General features: G+C 37.5%; 1 pseudogene; it reads right to left on the bottom strand.

Annotated features, from left to right (window-relative positions):
• Positions 1–9,827: 9,827 nt before the first annotated feature.
• On the bottom strand, positions 9,828–10,149 carry LOC119815904 (annotated as a pseudogene).
• Between the last annotated feature and the right edge of the window lie 3,801 nt (positions 10,150–13,950).

The following is a 13,950-nucleotide window of genomic DNA, read 5'->3' as shown; positions in this document are numbered from 1 at the left end:
ACAAGCTTAAATATTATAGATGGCTATCTATTAACCTGTATTTCTTAATTTTAAAATGAGCTGCACAAACACAACTTAATCAAAAGCAGAAATATACATATAACAAATAGACCTTAATTTGTATCAATAAACCAAAATCCATATGAATGCAAAATATTCATCTCTATAGCACAACCCCCCTTTAAATGTAAACAAACATTTATAAACAATATTTGGAAATTTGGGCATAGTTCTCTCCCAACTGCTTCCTGCTTTTTGTTGAACAAAGTATTTTTCTTTTCTTTTTCAAAGTAGTCAGAGATACCTTTTGGGGTATCTTGGTCTACCAAGCCACATTAGTCTGGAAGGAATCCACAGGTTCCTGTTCTCTGTAAAAACAAAAGCAGAACCTCTTTTCCAAAGCAACATATCCTTAGTCCCAAATTTTGAACTCAAGGTACATTTAAAACATCTATGTTGGTTTGACTTAGCAGCCTGTGCAATGAAATGTCTCTCTGTACTTAGCTAATTCACAGTCAAAAAAAATTAGAGAAAACACAATAATATGCATAATCCAGACTCTCTGTGTATATTTCATCTTTACATGGCTTATTTTTCTTTAATCCTTTAATCTATGATTCACTGTACTCTGTCTCTTTAAAGACTTTGTTTTTTTGAAATGGTTTACTTCTTTTTATAATTCTCTGTACTTTTTCCTCTCTCTCTCTCTCTCTCTCTCTCTCTCTCTCTCAAGCCTTTGTACATCTACCCAACACTGGCAGAGGCAAATTGGCTGCCTCTGAAAGCCATTCATATTACCCCATTTTCAGGCACACAGCAGGTCTATGATGCCATTAAGTGAGTTGTAGCACTCTGCTCACAAATCCCATTTAAATGCTCCATAGATGGAGCTCCCAAAAGAGTCAGAGCCATTTTATGATGGCAAACCAGGAAGCTACTGTTTTTTAAAGAAGTCGAGCAGTTTTTACTGCACCTCTCTTGAAAGAGTAATGGTGACCCTGCTCACTGCCAGCAAATAGAGCCTATCTGGAAAAAAATACTGTGGCTACCAAGAAACTGTGCTTGGCTCTCATTTTTGTGGGTCTAGAGTTCTTATGTGGATCCATACTCCAGATGGTAGGCACCATTTCTGTTGATGGAGGCTGTTCATTCATTCCCCACTATCCAAACCCAAAATAATCATGTAGAAACTGTAACAATTAAAACACTGCTTGGCCTTTTAGCTTACGCTTCTTATTGGCTAGCTCTTATATCTTGAATTAATCCATTTCTATTAATCTGTATATTGCCACATGGTTGTGGCCTACAAGTAAGGCTCTGTCCAGCATCTGGTGTCTGTTTCCTGTGGTTGCTACATGGCTTTTATCTGACCTTGCCTACTCTCTGTTTATATCTCTGTTCAGATTTCCCAACTGACTTCACTCCGCTAAGCCATTGGCCCAAGGTGCAGCTTCCTTACAGAGTGGGAATCCCACATTATTTTGGAAATATGTGAAGCTGAAGATAAATTTAAATTTTTACATTTTGCCAAAATGTAATTAATGACTCAAAATATTACTTAAAACTACAAATCAAATATATTTGAATTAAAATATTTCAAGGCTAGACATATATTTTACTCTTTATTGAATGAAATATATTAATTATATAACAAATTTATTGACTACAACCCCATAGAACATATTGTTTTTTATGTGGATAAGTAAAATGCTAAAAGTCCAAAATTGTTTATATAAATTAACCTTGCATTGTAAGGTGGAATAGGCCTCATACACTCATACATAATCATACTTTGATTAGAAAACAATGTTTGGGCTCATGAAATAAATGATGAATGAAACATTTATTTTCCTTAAATAATAAAACAATTTCCCCATTTTGTGACTATTTGTCTTAATTAGGGTATCTAATGCTGTGACAAAACACCTTGACCAAAAGACAAGTTGGGGAGGAAAGGGTTTATTTGGCTTACACTTCAACATTCCTGTTCATCACTGAAGAATCAGGAGAGAAACTCAAATAGGGCAAGATTCTGGAGGCAGGAGCTGTTGAAGAGGTCATGGGGGAGAATTGTTTACTGTCTTGTTTCTCATAGCTTGCTTAGTCCACTTTCTTTTCAAACCCAGGACCAACAGCCCAGGGATGGTACTACCCTCTATGAGCCCTCCTCATTGATTCCTAAGAGAGAAAATGCCTTACACTTGGATCTCATTGAGGCGTTTCCTCAGCTGATGAGCCTTCCTCTGATGTCTCTAGCTTGTGTTAAGTCAACACACAAAACCATCCTCTACACTCCTCGTTTCCTTTCCTATTACATATGGTTTAAGAATAAGTGCTCTGAGATATATTCATTAACATTTGCAATAGAAAAATAAGAAATAGAGAACTTCTTATTCCTAGTTTTAACAAATTACAAAATGATGCAATTGCTTATTGCGGCCTTTCCATGGAACGTACATACCTACTTCTAATAGCTATTAAAGTCTTCAAAAAAACAAGGACACTATGATAGTGTTTCAACTATATTTTCAATTAAAACAGAAACTTTTAAAATAATTTCTAATTGATTTATACAGCTATTTTATTGATATATTTCTCTGGAATGTAAAAGGTGACTTGTATTCATCACCATGGTACCTAGAATCCCTGAGTCATGTTAGAATAGTAGAGGGATGTCTCTCTGATGGAAAAAGAAGAAAGCAGATGACAGGAACTGACAACAGTCACATTGCAAGGAGGATACTGAAAGTCATTTGTACAAAGCCCTTGGAGGAAGCGTGGCTTTACCAGATTGAGAGGGGTAAGAGAGCCTATCTATAAGCCTATCATACAGACTTGAATATTTTACTCTGTAAAGATATTTTATATGTTGTGTTGTTAGAGTATGTAGGTTAAGTTATATGATTTTTGCATGACAGGAATTGATGATTCATATCTAATTGTCAGAAATGAGCTTAAGTCTGAAGTAAAACCTTAGAGAACTGAGTTAAATTATGTTAATTTATAACTGAGAAGCATAGCAACCTTCTGATCCAAAGGTTACACAAGCTTCTGCATTTGAGCCATGCTTTTGATTAGTCTAATTCTGGATAACCAATGCTTCCTTCCAAAGTCCTTATGTCAGGCATGAGGCAGGGGAAATAACCAATACTTTAAGAACTCTGAATGTCCAAACATGAAGGTTCAGGATGAGTTCAGGATCCATGCAAAAAGCCAAGTATGACCCCATGTTCTTGTAAACCCAATACTGTGGAGGGAAGAGACATATTGATCTCTAGGTTTTTGGGTAACCCTCAACCTAGTTCCCAGGCTTGTGAGAAACCATGTCTCAAAGGATAAGGCATTGAGTGAGAAGCCAAGACACCTCATTTCCTTGTCTGGTCTGTTTATACACATGTGCACACACCATACACACACAAAGAGAAATTCCAATTCACTCTTTCCTAAGTGCCAACATCTTATTTAATTTGAGCCAGTGATTGACCAAGGATCTACATTTACACTCAACCATGTAGGAAACGTCTGTACTATTTATTACTTTATGTATACTAACAGCTTTACCTCTCTGATAAACATTTGATTTCATTAATTTATTTTAATTTAATTTCTGGTGCTGGAATTTCAAGCCAAGATATGATGCATACTGGGAAAGTGACTGAATCTCCAGACCTGCACCTTCATCAACGTTTTTTTTTTTTTTTTTCAATAAGGGTCTATTATATAGTTCAAGATGTCCCTGGACTCATAATACTCCTGCCTCAACCTCTGGAGTGATGAAATCATAATACAGCACAATATACCCAACATCTATCAATGTTTTGGTTTCTTCATTTCTTTTTTTTTTCTTTTTGGTTTTTCAAGACAGGATATCTTTGTGCAATAGTCCTGGCTGCCCTGGAACTAGCTTTGTAAACGAAACTGACCTCAAACTCATAAATCCTCCTGCCTCTGCCTCCTGAGTGCTGGGATTAAAAGTGTGCCCCACTACTGCCCAGCTATCAACATTTCACGACACATAATTTTTGTCATTTAGGACACTGGGAGCAACTATAATGTGTCATTTTATTTTAACTGGTTTATGTCATCCCAGATCTTCCAATTGACTGAGAACACAATTCAGGTTTTATATACTTTCCCTTGATTTCAAAGGAAGACAATTTCTGTACTTTTTCACTTGCTTGCTACTTTCTGAAGTGTCACCTCAGGCAGGCTGGATTAATCCGTATCTATGAGGGTTAATATAAAAAAAATAGATTAACTGCAGAGAACAACACAGAGAGCAGATATTCCTTGCTAAAAAGGTGATATTTTGTTATTGCACATTCCTACTGGAAAACATGTGTTGCAGAATATTATCTTAAGTGTGTTACATTTGATTATGCTGTGGAGCATTTGTTTTAATAATACAAAGATGTGCTGCATTCTTTTATCTTGCATTTGTTTAACTCCATGAAGCTATGCTCCTTTGCCTGTCTAAACAACCGATGGAAGGAGAAAGGATAGGTGGGCTGGCAGGCAGAGAGAATCAATAAGAGGAAAGATCCAGAGGCCAGGGAAGAGGGAGGAGTCAAGGGGCCAACCACTCAGCCACCCAGCTGCACAGCAAGTCATGGAGTTAAAATAAAGAAAGGTACACAGAATAGAGAAAAGATAAAAGTTGAAAGTCAAAGGTGAATGGGATAATTTAAATTAAGAAAAGCTGGCAAGAAACAAGCCAAGCTAAAGCCAGGCATTCATAAGAAAGAATAAGTTTTTTATTTATTTATTTGGAAATAGGGTATTGGGTCCTCCAAAGAGCCAAAACATTTAGTAAGAGAGAACCTCAGCTAAGAAAATTGTTTCCACTAGATTGGCTTGTAGGAAAGCTCATGGGGGCATTGTCTTGATTAATGATGGGGGAGGGCCCAACCCCCTGTGAGTCATATCACTCCTAGGATGGTTGTCCTGAGTTATATACAAAAAAAAGAATCTAACAAGCAATGGGAAACAAGCCACCACGCAGCATTCTTCCATGGTCTCTGATTCAGTTCCTGCCCCAGGTTTCTGCCTTTTACGTTCCTGTTCTGATTTCTCTAAATGATATGATAAGCCATGGCAAAAAAAAAAAAAAAAAAAAAAAAAAAAAAAAAAGTAAGTCTTTTTCTTCCTCCCTTCTATCTTTCCTCCCTCCTTTTCTTCCTTTCTATCTATCTTCCTTCCCTCCTCCTCTTCCTTCCTCTTCTTTTCCCCTTCTTTTTCCTCCCCCTTTCTCCCTCTTCCTCTTCCTTTCCTTTTCTCTCTCTTTCTTTAATCCTTTTACTTTACTTCCTATTTTTGCATTGCAGTGTAAACATTCACCTTTTTGCTTAATTCAACTAGTCTCCTTTTATCACGGTACTTCAAATTATATTTAAGAGTATTAAATTAGATTTATGTGGGTGTGCATGTGCTTTCATGTGGATGTTCACAAACCATGTGTAGGTTCATATGTTTGTGTGCTCTGTGAATCTAGAAGCAAACCTTAGGTGTCATTCCTAAGATGTTGGACTTTCCTGAATTCAAGATTCAAGATCTTTCTTTGCCTGATACCTGCCAAGTAGACTAGACTGGCTGGCCAGTTAGTAAATTCCATGGATATATTTGTCTCAGTTTTCTCTGTACTGGCATTATAAGCACATAACACTGTTCGTGATGTACTTTGTCTGTCTATATCGTGTGTTTGTGTGTGTCTTTGTGTGAGTGTGTGTGTGTCCAAGGTTGATGCTGGGTACTTCTTACCTCTTTTTTACCCCTATTTATTTATTGTTACTTTTCAGGTCTTTGAAACTTATTTTTTAATTAAAATATAATTACACCATTTCCCCTTTCCCTTTTCTCCCACCAATTTGTCCCATGTAACTCCTCCGTTGCTGCCCTTATTCTCTTTAAAATTTATACTCTATATTTCTTTTATTATTTTTTAAACACATGCACACACAGAGGCACAAATCCCCATTACTAAATAAGTAAATACAACTGACTGAAGTACCATGTAAGTTAGAGCTAGTCCTCAGGGAGCTGGCTTTCATGTCAGATCCAGCTCAGATTCTGCAGGTCCTGTGTCCAAAGCAGACGATGTCTACACATACGGAGATTTCCCTTAAAGCTCTGGGAAATAACCAAATACAGCAGCAATAGTCTTAAGAGTCCTCTGACCCACAAATATGAGCAGAGATTCTCATGCATGGTGTTAGAGTTTGTGATAGATAATCTCTGATTCTGGGAGGAAGCAATGCCAACCTAGATGAGAAAATTTTGTTTATTCTATATATGTATGCCCAGACTCATATTATATATTGCTTTTGGGTAGCTAGATAATAATATGATTCCTCGTGATGTTTTCAGAAATCCTTCCTGTTTATTGTACCTTCTTCCCTATTTTTCTTTTATTATAATTTCCCTTGTACTCTCTAATTACCCTGCCATTTCCACATTCAGTTGGCATGTATCTTTTTCATCCCCCTGTTTTCTGCCTGCCCCTTTTGTAACTTTCTTGAGTATGGATTTAGTTTGTTCTTAATTCCCAAATATTTATGTTGAATAATTAAATCATTCATTTGCTCTCTTGATTTATCTTTTATATAAGCAATTTAATATAAAGCACTTTCAATGTGTCATGGAGATTTTCTTGTGTTGTGCTTGCATTTCCATTTACTTCCAGGGATTTTTTTTGAACTTCCTTCTTGATTTCTTCTTTGACTCATCATTATTCAGCAATTACACATCCATTGGTCTGTGTACTTACTAGAGACTTGTTTACTGTTGGTTTTAAGTTTTACTGCATTACACTTATTTGGGACACATGGAGTTATTTCAGTCTTTCTGAATTTGTTAAGATTTGTGTTCTAGGATTGCTCTATGTCAGAGTAATGCCCATATACTGCTGATTAAAATGTGTATTCTCTTTTGTTTGGGTAGATAACTGAAAAGTCCATTTGATATATGAAGCAATTTAATTCTGTTTCTTTTCTTGTTTACTTTTTTTGTTCAGATGATCTGTCTATTGATAAAAGTGGATTATTGATGTCACTATTATTAATGGATTGGTGGTAATTTGTATCCTTAATTCCAGTAGTGCATAGTAATGAAACTGAGTATACCAGAGTCTAGTACCTTTATGGTTAGGATTCTGAAGTCACATTGGATACTTGTTTAGAATAAAATGTTATTTTAAAATCTATTCTGATTAATTTTGCTTCAAAGTCTATTTTGCCAGATCCTAGGATATCAGTGCCTGCTTGCCTCTCAGTCCTCTTTTCCAGATCCTCGGAAAGCAGTGTCTGCTTGCTTCTCAGTCCTCTTTGATTGGAGTGCTTCTGTCAGTTTTTTCACTCTAAGACTGTGCCCATCATTAGAGCTAAGATGCATTCCTTGTAGAGCACAAATTGATAGATTTGTTTCTTGATCCATTTGACAATCCCATGTCATTTGCATGTAGGACTGAGGTTAATACTATTTAGAGTTATTTACTGAAGGTTGTATATTAAGTGCTGTTGATCTGTTGTTGGTTAGGGATTGATATTTGTATTCTTAGTAGTACTGTGCCCTTGCCTGGTCCTTTTTGTTGTAGATCTGAATAATAATGATTACTAATAACCTTGGGATGCTATCCATTCTCAGCTACTTTGCAAAATTTCCCCTGCCAATGGTATTAGTTCACAGCTCTTCAAGAAAGCCTCTGACAGACTTTTTAGATAAGTACAAGATAATAGCCACATTCTTTGAAAAAAAATATCCCAAGAATAATCTCTAGGCCACTTAGTAATATTCTTTCCTTTGAAAGCTCCTGAGCTGAGCCTTCATAGTCCACATTGTTCTCAAAACTACTAATTTCCACATTCCTGCTAGGATGTCTCATTAGCATTGCTTAAAGGATTCAACTGCTCTTTTAAATGTAATGTCCCAAGTCTTTCATATTCCTTAAAACAGCATCTTGATCAGGATTGTCACAGCAAGACACCACTTACAGTACCAACTTCTTTCTTAGTTAGGGCTACTATTGCTGTGAGGAAACACCATTGACTGAAACAACTTTAAAGAAAGCATTTAATTGGGGACATGCTTGCTGTTTCAGAGGGTGAATCCACAATCGCCATTGTGGAGGTTTCTGGTGGCATACAGGTAGGCAAGGCACTGAAGCAGTAGCTGAGAGATTGCATGATCTGCAAATTGCCAGTAGAGAGAGACAGAGAGACAGACAGGGAGCAGGGAGTACTGAGGCCGGCATGAGCTTTTGAAACCTCAAAGCCCACCCTCAGTGACATACCTCTTCCAATGACAAGTCCACACTTCCTCCCACCAGACAACCATTCCTAGTACTTCTCCAGCAGTTATACTTGCTGAGGACCAAGCATTCAAACGTAGAAGCCTATTGAGGCTATTCTGATTGAAACCACCACAGGAGGATACATTGGCTTCACCTGGCAGGGAGTTTGAATGCAGTACATCATCTACAGGATACTGTAGACTAATGGTAAATGGGGCAGGTCCTGGTCAAAGACTAGTCAGAGTTGTGGTCGGCACACGCTCTGATGGTTATATTATGCCAAAGCACTGGGCATCAAACTTGTGGTAGATCTGAGGGGCTGTGTGGGTGTGTGGAGAGGAGTATCAGGAGGTACCCTTTTAGTTTGCTATCAGGGAACAGCTGAGTGTGACAACAGAGCAGAGCTCTACACATAATCCACAAGAATCCATCACCCTCTGGTAAACAACATCATCCAGTCCCTCTAGTGAGGAACATTTAAAAAAGAAAGAAAGAAGCCCTTCAACAAAGCAGTGATTTAGACTGGACAGGGATGTGACGCAAGCGGTGTAGGGAATGACTAAATGAAGAAAAGACTATGTTTCCCGTCTAAGGCACATCCCTAACCATCATTCCCTGAACTCGAGTGGAGAATAAGCTTATACTTGGAGTCGAAGGTTCTGGAGTTCACTTTCTAACCTCATTAAATTTGAGATCAGTCATATGACTTACTTTGACCAATGAGACTTTGGCAAGAGTGATATAAAGAGAAATTCGTTAAGGACTTGCAAATGTGAGCTTTATTTCTACTGGTGAGAAGTTTTCCATTGCTAGTGGAGTTTATTAAACTTGTTAAACTTATTAAACTTGCTTCCCATTGCTTATAGTTTATTAAACATGAAGACTACTAAGGACAGAGAATAGCCATGCCAACAGAAAACTCCCTAGACTGAGCAGTAAGTCTCATAGCCAACAGCTGTCAGTGTTTTCAATGAGATAATCTTAGACATCTAGAGATAGATGAGCTATTGAAGGAGCTTCTTCAGGTACAGCTGGCAAAAGAATTTTCCAGATGAGCCAAGCTCAATTGCTTGCTTACATAAGCAAGAAACTTGGATGTTACAATAAGCCACTAATTTTTAGAATTTCTTTATTCTACAGTAGTAGTTAATTGACACAGAGGAAAACAAAGCATAAGTATCAAGTGTAATAGTGATCACTAATGAAATGAACATTTTAAAAAATCAATGGGTATATTGGAATGAGTGAGTTTTCAGTATTTTTCTGTGATAGCATCAGGGAAAAGCACATGGATAGGTATGGAAGTAAATACTTAAGGTTGTGCATGGGTCTCAAAATGAAAGAAGGGTAAAGTAATGACAAACATGGAAGATATTTTTTTAGGTGAGCTCATTTATTTGACACATTAAGTTATGCAAAAATATATGCAACTGCATAAAAATAACCACATTTTCATATTAATACACACAGCAGTGACTGAAAATAACGAATTATAGAATGGACCCCAGGATTTAATTTAAAAAACACTCTGTACAGAAAAATTTCAGGCTTCTAACTTCACTGAAACCAGAACTACACTTTATACTCCTCAGCTTCTTCCAAATCTTTTTCACTTTCAAGTATCTGCTGAAGTTCGGTATATGTAGCCTTTAACTGGAGCTGGCAAGCTAGGATCATCATCCGGGACTCTTGAAGAATTTCTACCTGCTTCTTAATAGCAGAGTTTTCACTATCTCCAGTCTTCATTTTTTGAATATTTTTCTGGTTGCTGCTTTGCTTCTTTCTCATTCATCATTTTTTTCTTTGACCAGTTGCTTCACCACGCCTGTCTTGATCTTGACCTGCCTCACGCGAGTATCGGCCATGGTCCCTAGTGTGCCGCAGGGAAGAGGAGGCTAGAAGATATATTTTAAGTAAATAACAACATTATTTAAAAAGACATAAGAACTCAATCCAAAAGACATACAGAGGATATATATTTCAGAATAAAATGCCTATCAGAAGCTACAGTAATCACAATTAGTAAAATAATGAAACAAAGAATTTTAAGAGATTATTACAAAAATAAAAAAATAAATTATGATTTTAGAAAGAATAGTGGTCAGATTTCAATCCAGCTTTTGAGAAGTAATAGTGGGTACAAATAATGACATTAGAATAAAGCCCTGGAATCTGAAGTGTGTATGTATGTAAGATTTCACTTAAAACAAAGAAAGGAAAGTGTCTTAGTTAGGGTCTGTATTGCTGTGATAAAATCGGACCTTAAGAAACTTAGGGAAGAACGGGTTTCTTTCCACTTACAACTCTTAGGTCATAGTTTTCCACCAAGTGAAGTCAGGCCAGGAACCTGGAGGCAGGAACAGGAGAGACAGACCATGGAGAATTGCTGCTTTTTAGCTTGCTCCCTATGGCATGCTCAGCCCGCTTCCTTACACACCGCCTGCCCAGAGGTGGGCAACATTCACAATTGACTGGGCTCTTTCACACCAGCCACAGATTAAGCAAATGTACCACAGGCTTGTCTACACCTAATCTGGTAGAGGAATTTTCTCTTCTCAAATGACTCAAGCTTGAGTCCAATTGACATCAAACTAGCAAGCTGTAACAGAAAGTTACTTGTTAGTATACCCAATCTAGAAAAGGTTACATGATACATTGCAGCAGGACAAATGACTTCTGGAGGGTTTTCTAACACATAACTGAAAGTAAGTAAAAGTCCAAGGAGAACGCATGTTCCCATGGTTACACAAACGTCATCCATACACAAACATAAATGTATATATACGCACATAATAACTTATATATGTGTATTGTATGGGATAATGTTGAAAAAAATAGAGAGCTAAACATGTTCAAAGTCCCGTCTTATCTGGAAAGAATTCTGTAGATAGAGTATTTTACCAGACACTGGAGGCAACATTAGGATAACTGTACCAATGAGTTTTGCCATCACCATAAGAATAAAGTGGTAGGTAAAATATTCATTCAGTAGAAGAAAATTTGACCTGTTTAGTGGAAGATGCCAGTTAAAACAGAGAGATTACTGGTAAATATAAAAAGCAGCAAAAAAAAATATTTAAAACATGCCAATCTGGGCAGACATATGGCCTCAACTCTCACAAAGAACTGTAGGCAACTGAGGAAAGCTAAGAACATGTCCACAGAAAAGCAGAGCACACCAATTGGCTGTCTAGAGCCAAATAGCCAAAAAAATATACAGGCGGTATTACATGGACAGAACAGGTTAAATTTAGAAATATATATATATATTTACAAATAACCATTAGTGAAAAAGAGGGTGAAGCACGACCCTAATTAGTCTTAACACTAAAAACCTGGAGACAGATATTAGCATGAAAGCTGAAAGATCAGAGAAGCAGAGCAGTCTCCAGAAACTTTTTACCTCTATGAATGCTCAGACTGAACGGGCTAGATCGTGTCTCTAGGAATCCTCAACCTGAAAGGGGGAAATTCTGTCTCTAAAAATTCTCAGACTGAATCGGGGAGATTCTATCTCCATGAATCCTCAGACTAAATGAACCTGAGATCCTATCTTCACTTGCCTTAGATTCCTGCCTCTACCTCCCTAGTATAAAGGCATGTATCTCCCAAGTACTGGGATCAAAGGCATGAGATCCCAACTGCTGGGATCAAAGGTGTGAATCACCACTGCCAGACTGTTTCTCTTTTAGACTTGTTCAGTTTTGTGTATCCCAGGGTGGCCTTTAACTCCTGATCTTCCTGTTTGCTCCTACCAAATGCTGGGATTAAAAGTATGTGCCATCACTACCTGGCCTCTATGGTTAAATCGTGCTTAGCTGTGCCCTCAGATCTACAGGCAAGCTTTATTTGTCAGAACGAGAACAACATTAGGCCATGGATTTGAAGGAAAGGAGGAAGGGATACATAGAAAGGTTAGAGGGGAACAGAGGGTAGAAATGCTGTAATTGAATTATTAAAACATGCATTGTCATAAACAGTTGGGGTCCAGTCAGATGTTTCTGTGTCCTTGGCCTTTTATCCAAAGAAGTGAAAACTGGGTTTAACACAGATTGTAAAAAGAAGCCAGTACATATTAGAAAAAGAAAATACTGTTACAACTGATAGAGGAGCACATGTGTGATACTCAGGGACCCTAATAGCTGTTTGGAATTTCCCTTTATGAGAGTAAGAGAGAAGTAGTTTGGTTGCTAAGGAACTTAGAAAGGATGTGTTTCTATTCTCATAGACAAACTAGATGATAGACTCAATCTTCTTACTGTCCATATCTCTTCCCTTATTTTAATCATTATTTACCTCATTATGCCTAGGTATAATATAATACATAGCAGAGTACAGAAAAGCTTATTTGAGGGCATAGTTTGGAATTGCAATGTGTGCTCCCAGAACCAGTGTTGGCCAGAAGTACCTGTCCCTTTCTTCTATCACAAGTTGGGGACAACTTGAATGGAAACTCTTCTATTTGGTTGTTCTCCCGCAGGAGGAGACATCTATCCCATTGTTTGGAGGAGAGTGATATTTTAGCCCCAATGTAGGTGAGGTTCTGAGGTTGTAGGTACAGTTGTCTAGAGAGTGGTATGTGGGGAATATATCTGTAACTAGTGGTAGATAATACAACCATAACTACAAAGAATTGAAAATTATATTCTTGCTTATACTTGATCTCACCAACATAAACGAAGGGATGATTAAATGATGAACAAATGAAACAGAGGAAAAATTAAAGAAATTAAGGATTTTTAATATTATTATTATTTATTATTTAGTGCATGTGTGATATAGCACTCCATGGCATGCGTGTGAGATTAGAAGACAACTTTCAGTAGTCAGCTCTTTCCTTTGTCTGTTTGAGGCAATGCCATGTTATTTCTGCTGTTATGAATACTCTTGCTGGGCTGGCCCACCAGTGTCCAGTGATTTTCCTGCCTCTATGTCTCATGTCACCACAGGAGAGCTAGGGATGCAGATACACATGACTGCATCATTCTTTTCCCATGTATTCTTTGGGTCAAACTCAGATCATCGGCCTTGCACAGAGAGTGCATTTACCCATACAATCATCTCTCATGTCCATTGAGGATTGTTTTATGGAAATTTTTATCATTAGTCATATGACAGTCTAATTTTCTTAAAGTGTTATAAGTAAAATTTGTTTCTGAAAGCTATAAAGCGAACTTCATGAAGATAGTAGAACCTTAGCATGAAAATCGGGTGTCCTGAAATCAAGTATCAAATTTTGCCATATTTTCTTCCTGGGCCTCACTATGCCAGTGTGAAGTGGCATTAACAGTTACCAATAAGCCATTCTTCTGAGGATTGTTTCAAGCTGCTGGGCCCTTTTAAACTAGGCTCACCACAGGAAAGAATGCAAGCAACTTCTCTCAGTGACTCACAGAGGGCTGGCCTCCCTTAGCATTCATGCAAGGCAATGAGGTCATGAATGCTGGAACCTGGCTGGCAGGCTACTCAGCAGTCCTCATTCACACAACAATGACTTGGTTGCAAAATTTACACGACTGTCTTTTCTCCTGCAATTGGTGTTTAATATGCTACCAAAATCTTCAGGGAGAACACCCTAAGAACTTATTGGTAACTTGATACTGATGTAATACTGTGGAGTTTCTGTTTTTCTAAAAGAAGGTAAACAAAATAATCTATGCCTGCAG

This window comes from Arvicola amphibius, chromosome 5, assembly GCF_903992535.2.
Source record: "Arvicola amphibius chromosome 5, mArvAmp1.2, whole genome shotgun sequence".
NCBI classification, from domain to species: Eukaryota; Metazoa; Chordata; class Mammalia; order Rodentia; family Cricetidae; genus Arvicola; species Arvicola amphibius.
The sequence above is the reverse complement of the archived record's forward strand: the minus strand, read 5'-3'. Positions and strand labels throughout refer to the sequence as shown.